Raw genomic sequence first — 10679 nt, forward strand, 5'->3', positions numbered from 1 at the left:
GCCTTTCTGCCCTGCAATATGGCTCACAGCCTCTTCCCTTCAGAACCACGTTCGTTGCTCTTGAGAGTTACCATCGTAATTCTAAGTCACTTTCCCATTTAGTCGTTCTGACTAACTCCAAGTACTACATCACTGCCCACTTCTCACACTGCAGCATGCACAGCCCCATCCTGTGCAGGGAGGATGCAAAACAGCGTCTCTGTGACACATCTTTCTGGAGTTTCAAATCTATTGTAACACTTGGAAAACCAAGTAGTTTACAAGAACCGTCCCTCTTCCCCACACACATGGCAGAAGAGGCGGAGAGGACAGGGGAGGAAGAAGTGCCCCGGAAGAAAGAGTCCGGTCTGGCAGAGCTGTAGCTAGGGAGGCCTCTCCTCGTGTCCCCAGGCGCCTCCAGGCTGTCCTCTAAGTTCACCAAGCGTTCTGGATACGATGCTTCTGAAGGCCACAGAGGTGCCAGATACTGTTGCGATTTGAAGCCCGGGAAGAGAACGCCGCAGCAGTTTTCACCCCTCCGTCGTCCAGCGGACCAAACCCTCTCTCCCGCACGTCCGTGCACAGACGGCCTGGACTGCTTGCCCTGCTCCCACTCACAGCTGAACGCCTCCAGCCTCTGGCCAACCTCTCATGCCACGCTGCCAGCCTCCCTGGAGCTCAGCATCTTGCTCTCCATTGCAACTGCAGGACTTCGGCTTGACCTCCCCACAGTCTGTGATCTGAACCCTGCCCGACATCATGGTGGCCTCACTCTGTTGCGTTTGCCATGCTTCTCGCTGGGCAGGCAAAAACAGAACCCACTTATAAAGTCTAGGAGTCTCCCAGCGGCCCCCTGTTGGTCCTGGCTGGGGCCAGAGGGAGAAGCTGGGGTCGCCCCATCAGGCTGCCCAGCGTCGGCGCAGTCTCCACTGCCGCACCCACCGTGGGGGCACTTGGTATTCCCCGGGGCTCCACTACGGTTGCCGGTGCAGTGGGTGGAGGGGAAGGCCCCAGGGCCACGCTGGGGTGCTGGGCTGGGGGTGGCGGTCCTCGACTCCAGGCTGGGGAGGGGACTGGCAGGCTCTGTGGCCTTCAGCCCTGACTCCTGCTTCTCTTCAGGCCGCTCATCTGCCCTGCGGAACCAGGTGGGCAGCACCGGCGCACTCTGACTGCCGGTTCCGGTGGGCGCAGAGACCTCTGGCTGCACCTCCAGGATTTGGAGAGAACGCTGGGTGTTGGGGACAGGTGGGAGGCAGGACCTTACAGTGATGAACTCTCCCTCGGGTTTCTGTGACTTTAATATTAGGTACGTGGCCATTACCTCATCAAACTGCCTTCTTTTTAATGAATGTCGGATCTTGCCCCACTTAAAGCCCATGTTCATCATTTCCTCTATCACCCAGGGGTCCCTGTAATCACCGGGAAGCTCCCCGTAAGGCCTGAGGTCCTCCTGGCCCGTGTTGACCCACGGGCCGTTCATGAGATCTTCTCAAGTTATTCTCTGGCTGGGGGTGATGGTCATCATTTTGTGCAACAGTTGAACACAGTCAGGTGTTAAGGCTAGATAAGGGAACCGGATTCGCCCTCTGAGTACCTGCTGCCTCAGTGTTGCGACGTCCTCTCCTGGGAAAGGCAGGCAACCTGTGAGCATAACATAGAGCACGACACCGAGGCTCCAGACGTCGACTGGGGGGCCGTGGTACTTCCGGCGCAGCAAGATCTCCGGGGCAGCGTAAGACACGGTACCGCAGATGGACCCCAGCTTGCGGCCCAGAAACACAGTGCTCAGAACGAAGTCTGCCAGTTTTATGTTCAGCTCCTCATCCGGAAGAATGTTCTCCGGCTTCATGTCCCGGTGGACAATGCCTTTCCCATGGCAGTAGTGGACGGCAGAAACCAACTGCCGGAACATCACTCGGGCAGAAACCAACTGCCGGAACATCACTCGGGCAGAAACCAACTGCCGGAACATCACTCGGGCAGAAACCAACTGTCGGAACATCACTCGGGCCTCTTCCTCTGTCAGGCAGCCGTGGCGGTGGGTTTCTATATAACCATACATGTTTGCTCCAGGAACATACTCCATAACGAGGAGTAACAACTCTTCGGTGTCGATCACCTCCAACAACTGAACAATATTCGGATGATTCACAGCCTTCATAATCTGCACTTCACGGCCAAGTTTCTTGATTCTGGAGGGGGTCTGTTGCTTCTTTTCAATGACTTTAATGGCCACCTCCGTCCAGGTCGGGATGTGGCGGGCTAACCACACCTTGCGAAGCCCCCTCACCCACCGTCTCAATGAACTCATAGTTGTTAACATGGGGCGACACGTCAACAGCAGCGGTGGCATACGGTCCGGAAGCATGGTCATCTGCTAGCTACACTGACAATGCTAACTATGCTAACTATGCTAACAAACAAAACTATAGTATGCTAACTAATACTAACTAATGATACTAACAACGCCACCTATGCTTACTGTGCTAATAAATAGTGGCCATGCTGAGGCCACGTCCCACATACAGCAACTAGAAGGATGTGCGACTATGACATACGACTATTTACTGGGGTTTTGGGGGGAAAAAAAAAGGAGGAGGATTGGCAATAGATGTTAGCTCAGAGCCAGTCTTCCTCAGCAAAAAGAGGAGGGTTAGCACAGATGTTAGCTCAGGGCTCATCTGGCTCACAAAAAAAAAAAAAAAAAAAGGAAACCTGACATCACTAGTGTCAACAGAATGCCCAGATCATTTGCCGAACATGTGAGGTAACCATAAGAAGCAACACGAATCAAAACAGCGTTACTCAAGTCCGTGGGGACACTGTGGCCTGCAGAGCTTCCAGCCCACCTGCCTGCTCTCTCAGGAGACAGGCAGACAGGAGAAGCTGTCAGGGAAAGGAAGGGGGCGGGGCCAGGGCGAGGGGAGCTGGTGTCTCCTGGGGACAGAGCTTCAGGTCAGAAAGATGGAAAAGCTCTGGAGACAGGTGGTGGTGACGGCTACAACAACGGGAATGGACTGGATGCCACTGAACTGTACACGCTTAAAAATGGTGTAGGTGGTCAATTTCATAGGCGTATTTTACCACATTTTCTTTAAAAAGAAAAAACGTAAACAACATATTGGCACCAGAAATAAACTTTCATTTTGAGGAACTCTAAGGGACTGATGGTGAATTCTGAAAGGGTCAACCCTTCCCACTCCCAATGTCCCGCACAAGGCCCGCTGACACAGAGAGGCGTCCGGCGCTCCGGGAGGCACCGCTTTGGAGGGAGCCGGTCCCCACTCTTCACAGCGCCCTCAGGAGCAGGAGCTGGGCAGGGGAGGGGGGAGCCCAAGGACTCGGGAGGGACAGGCCCAAAAGCCACAGTGAAGGAAGGAGGAGTGAGAGCTGTGCAAAGAGCGGGGTGGATGGCGGCAGCGGAGACGCAGCCCACCCTCCACCCACCTGCAGGGTCCAGCCCCCCTGGGCAGAGGCAGGGGCTGCAGGGACCCAGGCAGAGAGGGGACCCACAAGGGGAGCAGGGAGAAAACAGCCCGGGGAACCAGGCCAACTCGAGTCAACACACACTTCCCCCACCCCCCTGCGGCCTGGTGAGGGGAGCTGAGCAAGGCCCCCCAGGCCCGCGGGAACCAAAGGTGCCGAGGGAAGAGCAGGGCCCAGAGAACCAGTCCCAGCTAACGCCGCCCACTCCTGACCCCGGCAACCCCTTCCTGTCTCCTGACGACAGCCCGCGGGTCTCACACAGTCCCGCCCCCGCCATCCTCTCTAACCTCACCTCCTGACCCCCCTCCCCTCACCAGTCACGCCTTATTTGTGCTCTTCCAAGGAGCTCAGCCCTCCTCGGGGCCTCTGCACTTGCTGTTCCCTGTCGCCGCTCCCTGCTCAGGCCCCAGTTCAGCTCCAAAGAAGCTTCTCCCGCCCACCCTATCCAAACACACAGTCCATCTCCTACAGCCGTTATCCCAGCATGCTATTCACGTCCTCACAGACTTAGCACCACGCAAAACGCAGCCGCTCATTTCATCTTCACTCCCACAGTCAAGCTCCACGACAGCAGGGCCTCACCTGCTTGCTCACGGTCACGGGCCCCAGGGCCTGGAACGGCGCCTGGCTCACAGAAGAGTCACCAGTAGTCATCACCTGTCTGCTAGGTGAACCCCCAGGCCTCATCTGGGACACACGGTTGTCAACCCGTGCTCGTCCCTGGGGCACTCGCGCAGGACGGTCCTTCCCAGTGAGACCATCCTGGGCACTGTAGGCTGCTGGCACCTCTGCCCCACCCTCTAACTGCCAGAAAAAACACCAAATACAGCCCCCAGGTGAGAACACACGACCCAGGCCTATGGGTCTAAGACCCCCGGCAGAAGGAAGGAGGCGAGAGAGGTGGTCTCGGGGTGTGTGGATGAACAGGGCCCACAAGTGGGGTGTCTCCGGAAAAACACTCTTGACTAGGGCACAGAACTGCAGTGACAGGGTCAGAGAAGGCCAAACGAATGGGGTGCAGAGTTGCAAACTGGGGGGGGAGGGGCGCGGGGCGGGTGCCGGCTGAATTAAACCCACTCCTGTGGTAAAGCTTCCACATGGTAAATGTTTCTTTTGACCTCAGAGCCCGATTCTCCAGTTTCCCTCAGGTCCTGTCGCCTCCCCCGTCCAGCTCCCAGCCCGTGAACTGCCTCCGTCCTACAGGCTGAGTCCGTGAGCCAGCAGAAGGCAGCCGGGCTGGATGCTCTTCCAACTCGCCTCAGTACTGGAGGGCTTCCTGGAGGAGCCAGAGGAAACCCTGCGCCCCACGTCTCCCCCCAACTGCACCTGCAAAGGGCTACAAGGCGACAGGCTGCTGCTTCCTCCTGCGGCTCAAAAAGAGCCCAAAATGGCCACTGTAATTTTAAATTACCCCGGGTTACCTTGCCAGCTGTTTACAGTTATCTCCCTTTTCGGGGGGCTTTTATCAAGGTGGCCATAACAAACAAGGTCTGATAGTGAGCCAGGGCGAGCAGCTCCCCCAAGAATCATCAAGGGGTTGGCTCTTTCCCTTAAGTGTCCTGGCACCCACACAGTGCAGCTCATTTAAGCCCCGGACGAGCTGCCACTGCCGACTGCCTCACCACGAACAATGAGGGCCCAGTAAGATATGTTCTTCAGCAGGGGTCCCTATGAGGCCCCTGCACATCATGGGCAGACACCCCGACACCTCTGTAAAGTCCCCAGTCACCTGGGAACGTCCCGAAGGACCAGAGGGAACAGTGCCTCTTTTCTTCAGGGTCACAAGACCCTCCTAAGATTAGTCTAAAAGGCAGTTTGTTACAGTCACCGAGAAACTCAGTCCCCAAGCAGCCAATTTTAACAAATAACACAGTCAAACATAGACAAACACGAACAGATATAGAAATCCAATCTCTGGGACTCTAACCCAGGGTACCCTGGAACCCTACCCCAGAGTTCGGGACTCGAACCCGATCCTTTTGAGTGCCCCAGCGGCTGTCACCTTTACATCGTCTCCCACAATCCTAGCCTTGGGACTTGAACCCAGCAACCAAATCTCACCAGTGGGGGCTCTAACCCACAATCCTGGCAAGATATTAGACAATTTTAGGCACAGGTGCATTTTAACAAGGTCACTCACCCAAATGCAAAAGACGTCTGATCTTGGAGCTCTTTACAGACACAGACAGACACAGACAAACTAGACACTGGTTCCTAGATTCTGGGTGAAGTCCCATTCTTCTTCCCACTCTGGCAGGGCACCCTATTTACCAGATGGTCCCCCTTCTCAAAGAGGAGACACCAGATGGAGGGGAAGGGAAGTTTTCGGTCGTGGACCCCCGAGGTGACTCACCCTACTCCAGATGGGAGCCCATCGACCCACCAGATGTAGCCATTTCTCTTCCTACCACATCAGCGTTAGGAGACAGCCGGCGTCGGCTCGGGAGAGCGGGTAGCACAGATCCCCCAAGACAAAGAGAGCCTCGGCGGCCGCTAGGGACTTACCCAACAGCCCGCCCGTCCGAGGTCGGCTGGCCACGAGCAGGACTTAATGTCCCATCTGGGGTGCCAAATTGTTACCACCCATCGTGGGGCCTTCTGCTCGCCGCAAGACGTGCCAATGGTCAAGAAGCAAGGTGGTAGGAGAAAATGGACTTTTTTATTACAGCTTGCTAGCAAGAGAGAAGATGGCCGACTCACGTCCAAAAGAACCATCTTAAAGGGCCCAAAGTCTTACAGCAGTTATATAGACCATTGGGTTGTTGGGGAGGGGGTTAGGACCGTTGACCTTCTAGTGTTACAGACTGGGAGTGCCACGCCAGATCTTTCAGTTTTCACTGATGATGGCTATCAGCATAGATTCTCCGTTTGGGGGTCATCACATTCCTAAGGAACTCAAAAAGACAAAGTTATCATCTTATCACAGCTGGGAGGTACATGCACAAGAAGGGATCGTAAAATCTACAGAGCAGTTAGATCCCCTGGAGGGTGCATGTCCAGCTGGGTTAGTTTGTCAGAGGTCCTTCAAAGTTACAGTAGAGTTTTTCTTTTCTACGACATGGCTTCCCTCATGTCAACCTTGTCTTGAGCTGGTATCAGTGAGATCGGACGGGCGCCCTGGGACACAGGGAGCATGGGGGGGGGGGCCGTGTGCCCCAGCCACGGTAGGTGGGGAAGAGGCATGGGGCACATGCCCGCGTAGGGAAAGCCTCAACACGCGCGAGCCTGGGGGGGCACCCCTTGACTACGCGGTCTTCTGGCCTCCACGTTCTACCCTGTGGTTTCAAACTCTCCAGCAGTAATGTGGAACCTCCCAGCACCCCCGAGGTCATTCATTCGGCCGTGCTGGGCGCCTCTGGCGGTTGAGCCAAGCCAGGGCCCAGCGCAGAGGACACCAGGCTCCCGCGACCGTGAGCTCAGTCTGAGAGGCCGACCATCAACACGCAGAGGGACAGGCACCTGGGAAAGCTGGGATGCGGAGTGCTGGCCCGTGCTTTCCGGAAGAGGGAGCCTGGGTTCAGCAAGGGAAGCGACCTGCGAAGCCCGAGGGCCCTGTGGCTGCTTCCTCCCCCTCAACCTCCTCACATCTTCCAGGGAGGTGCTCTGACCCCCATTTCTCCAGGAGGAAACAGAGGTTGAGTTGGCCGATGATCACTCAGCCAAGATCTCTGATCCCAAAGCCCGTGTCCCCTGTGCTGCACCCACTGTCTGCCAGAAGCCGTAGGGAGGTTACCCCAAGTGCACCTTCAGGGCCCCAACACTGCCAGAGCACGCTCTACTACCCCCGCCGCCCCAAAACAGAGAGAACAGTCAGCATCACTGAATTCATCTGCAAGCAGAAAGCTACACGTGGTGCTTGAACTCAATGACACGTTGTGCTCTACGGTGTGTAGTTGTCTCTGTCACGAAGCATGAGGGGTGGGTTCAGTGAGCACCACGTGCACAGTGCCGTTAGAATGTTCATCTGTGGAAGGGAGGGCCCGGCCTAGCGGGAGGTCAGGAAAGGGCAGGGTGAGGGCGCACAGGCCCGCTTGCATAAAGGGTTCAGGAAGTGTCCACTGAATTGTAATCAGGAAGGCACACAGTGATGCCACTGCCTGACAAGGAGGGGGAGGCTGAATTTCAATCAGGCTGAGGAAGGCTTCTTGGAGGAGGTGGTCCCTGGGCTGGACAGAGACACCTGACTGGGCTTCAGAGAGACCCACATGGGTCTGAGCCTGCCCCTCAGGGGTCATCTGGTTTTGGATGGTGATGAGCGGTGTTTTAGGGTCACCCTCAAACCCGGAGGGCCCCAGATCAGGGAATGTGTGCGTTAGGGGAAATCTCTAGAGATCTCAGAACTGGGAGGGGGGGGTCTTCCCTGTGTGCAACCAGGAGCTCTGGGAGGGGACATTCCCACGGGTCCTCTTCTCCAAAGAAAGAGAAGAGTTACATGGAAAAAGCAGCCCCAGAGGGGGTATCTATGAGGAAATTTTGAGTAGTTAATCCAGATAGTTTAAGGAGGCTCAGAAGGGCTCATAGTAAAAGTGATTCCCTCTCACTGCCCCGTCACCCAGTGCCCTTCCCCATAGACAACTGTGTTTTCTGCTTGAGTATACTTCCAGAGAAACTGTATGCATACACAAACAAAAATGTGTGTGTGTGTGTGTGTGTGTGTGTGTTTTAAATGATATCTCATCGTGCTCCAATTCTGCCCACTAAAATTGGCAAATCAGGAGCCTTGCCCAGCAGGTAAATAAGTCAAAGGGACTGGGCAGGGATTTGGGACTGAGGCACTCTGGCCCATTAGGATCATGAGTCCTATGGCCCCATCTTTCCAGATCTTCTGATGACTGAGGAGAAATCAGTAACATGGATTTGTAGGTGAAACATCCTGATTGTAGCTGAATGCAATTCATTCATTAAAAACACACATACACACTCTTGGACATTTATCCCAGATACATGAAAGTTTACGTTCAGAAACCTGTATATAAAATGTTCATAGCAGCTTTATTCATAATAACCCAAAAGGGGAAACAGCATAGAGGTCCTTCCATGGGTGATGGTTAAACCATGGGATACGACTTGGCAATAAAGGAACAAACTGACACGCGCAACCACTCAGATGATTCTCCAGGGAAATGTGCTGAGTGAAAAAAGCCAATCCCCAAAGGTTACATACTATATGATTCCATTCATCTAACATTCTTGAAATGGCCAAATTATAGAAATGGAGAGCAGGTGAGTGATTGCCAGGGGTGAGGGCTGGGCCGGGTGGGGTGGGGGGCGATGTGGCTATAAAAAGACAACACGAGAATCCTTGTGGGGATGGGAATGTTCTGTATCTTGACTGTATCAACGTCAGTGTCCTGGCTGCAACACTGTCCTCTGGTTTTGCAAGATGTACCACCGGGGGAAACTGGGAAAAGTGTGCATGGGATCCCTCTCTATTATTTCTTACAACTGCATGTGAATCTACAATTATCTAAAAAAAAAAAAGTTTAATTACACAAACAAAAAGCAAACATACAAACAGGCCTAACAACATAATCTGGGTGGACACAGCTTGCTGACACCTGTAATTTAAAGCAGTCAGGAAATTTCCCAGCAGAAAAGAACCAATGGGAAACAAAGTGATGGAGAAAACAGTTTCCCATTTAAGGTTTTCCCCTTCATGTTATCCTTAAACTTGTCCCCCTCCCCCATTTCAGTTGCCTATGAACCTGGTAATGGATGGTGTCTGGGACCCAGCCCGGGGGCCACGTGGGCCTCCCCACCTTCTCTGTGTGGTCTGTTTCCACTCCCTCCCATTGGGCCCCCTTCTCTGGGTGTCAAGTGCTTTATCTGAAATTCAGGGAGACAGCAGTGATGGCCTGAGCAGACTGTCTTGCCCTGGACACAGAGCCCCTCAGGGATGGAAGGGACCCCAGATGTGTGTGAGACGCTTGTCTATCTGATGGATAAAATGAGGTAAGAAAATGTTGCCCGTGACTTGTATCAGTGCCTCCCAAACTTATGTCATGTCCTACTACCCTAAAAAAATCTTACAATATCTAAGTACCACCCATACTATTTCCTATTTGTCCTTAAATCAAGATGTTTACATATATTTACTTAAGAAGAAAGCTTTGTCACTTCTGTAAATAAAAAAACCAGCGTCAGTTGCCAAAACAGAAGTAGCCAAAAAATAACTAGAATGAAACAAAGGGATGCCATCGAGTTACAAGTAGACACTGTTTCCCGCCAGAGGCTCAGAGCCCAGGGCCTGCTCTCACCCTTCAACTGGGAGATGACCGAGCCCCAGACAATATCGAAGACACGACCGACCCGGCCTGGGCCATTCTCTTGGAGTGGATAAGGGTTGAGAGAGAATTTCAAAAGCAAATAACTTTTTCCTAGTGGGATGTTGTCATATTAGAGACTATCCACCATCTTTTGTAACAAATGTTTTTAAAAAATTTTTCAGTGGAGAATCTCCAACATTCCCAACGGCAGACAGAAGCGTATAAATAACGACGCCCCGTGACCATCCAGTCCCGTGCCCACAATCCACGGCCAGTCCTGCTCCTACTTCAGCCAACCTCACCCGCCCCTGTAATTCTGACACAATCCCAGACATCCTATCACTTCATCTGCATTTCAGTGTGTCTCTCTAAAAGATAAGGACCCATCTATATAAACGCTGTACCCCCAATACTATTATCACATCTAAAACATTAACAGCAATTCCTCAGTCATAAAACATCCAGTCAGAGTTCAAATTTCCAACTGTCTCATAGAGGTCGTGATTTTTTTCACTGTTAGTGTTTGAAGAATCAGGATCCAAGTAATGTTCACACACTGCAATTGGGTGAAATGAGCTTTTAATCTACAGGTCCCTCCCACTGCCCCATCTTTCTTTCTCCCCTTGTGATTTCTGGGTTGCCCCTTTATCTCTGCAGTAGAAGTTTGTCTTCAGAGCTCCTCGTGCTGAGTCCCGCCTCCCGTGTCACACACTTGCGGGCACCACCACAGCAGCAGTGGTGTCCCTGTTGCACTAGTCTGCAGCTAGGTTTTGGTCATGGGCCCTGGAAACTTAGGAGGCTCCACCGGATGGCACAGCAGAAGTTACACGGACAAGACCAGACCCCTTCGAAGTCCTAAATATCTGTCTCTGCCCTCACACTGTGACTGGAAATTGCTTTTTCAAATTCAGCTTTTAAACTTGTCAGCGTAGCAGGGAACTTGTCAGT

General features: G+C 53.3%; 1 pseudogene; it reads right to left on the minus strand.

Moving 5' to 3' along the window:
• Positions 1-408: 408 nt before the first annotated feature.
• Positions 409-2347, minus strand: LOC147917109 (MAP/microtubule affinity-regulating kinase 4 pseudogene; annotated as a pseudogene).
• Positions 2348-10679: the final 8332 nt, after the last annotated feature.

Source organism: Ceratotherium simum, chromosome 5 (assembly GCF_057802395.1).
Source record: "Ceratotherium simum simum isolate JZ-2026a chromosome 5, ASM5780239v1, whole genome shotgun sequence".
Classification (NCBI taxonomy): Eukaryota; Metazoa; Chordata; class Mammalia; order Perissodactyla; family Rhinocerotidae; genus Ceratotherium; species Ceratotherium simum.